This window comes from Myotis davidii, unplaced genomic scaffold (genome assembly GCF_000327345.1).
Source record: "Myotis davidii unplaced genomic scaffold, ASM32734v1 scaffold268, whole genome shotgun sequence".
Taxonomy (NCBI): Eukaryota; Metazoa; Chordata; class Mammalia; order Chiroptera; family Vespertilionidae; genus Myotis; species Myotis davidii.
Window position 1 is genome coordinate 701383 of NW_006383015.1, and position 828 is coordinate 702210.

Here is an 828-nt window from a genome sequence, read left to right on the forward strand (position 1 = left end):
TCCCACCTTCCGACTGGTTGCTATGATGCTCACTGACCACCAGGGGGCAGATGCTCAATGCAGGAGCTGCCGTGACATGCACAGAGAAACGGCACTGCAAACCTGGAGCCCAGAAAGCAACACTTGGCTTCTCCCAAGTGGGATACAGTCCCCACCACCACCCCAGAGCAACAGCCCACCAAATCACAGCCGACGCTGCCGAGACCCCATGGCGCAAAATGCAGCCCATAGCCCAGCCCAGAAACGGCCCCTGTGGGGGCCGGGTAATGATGTCATGTAGCAATGGCCTGCTTCCTCTCCCTAGCAACTAGCCTCCTTGGAGTTTCTTCAGCCCAGGAACCCTACTTGCTTTATAGCGAGGTGCAAACATTTTACACTTTAACCAAATGTCTGTAAAGTGTTTTCCATGCCTCATCTCATTTGATCCTCACAGAAGTATTAACCAAATGTTTGTGAAGCATTTTTCCATGCCTCATCTCATTTGATCCTCACAGAAGTCCTGGAGTAGGTAGATAGGCGAATCCTATTTTCTTTTCATTAGCCAGAAAATGGAGATTTAGAAGCTTAGAAATTTGACCCGACTGAAAAGAAGTAAGAAATGGTGGAACTTGATAATGACTTCAGGTTTTCTCCCAGCGCAGAACATAGTCAAACACTGTGGCAGTTAAATATTTTACCCTTTGTTCTCCCTGCTTGATCTACAATAATAACCTGCTTCTTGTTGATATTTACTGCTGTGTTGCTGACAATTACCTGAAAGAGAAGTTGGGGTGCTTCACTGGGCTGGAAAAAGTTTAGCTAAATCAGAAAGCAGTTCTAATTAAGCAA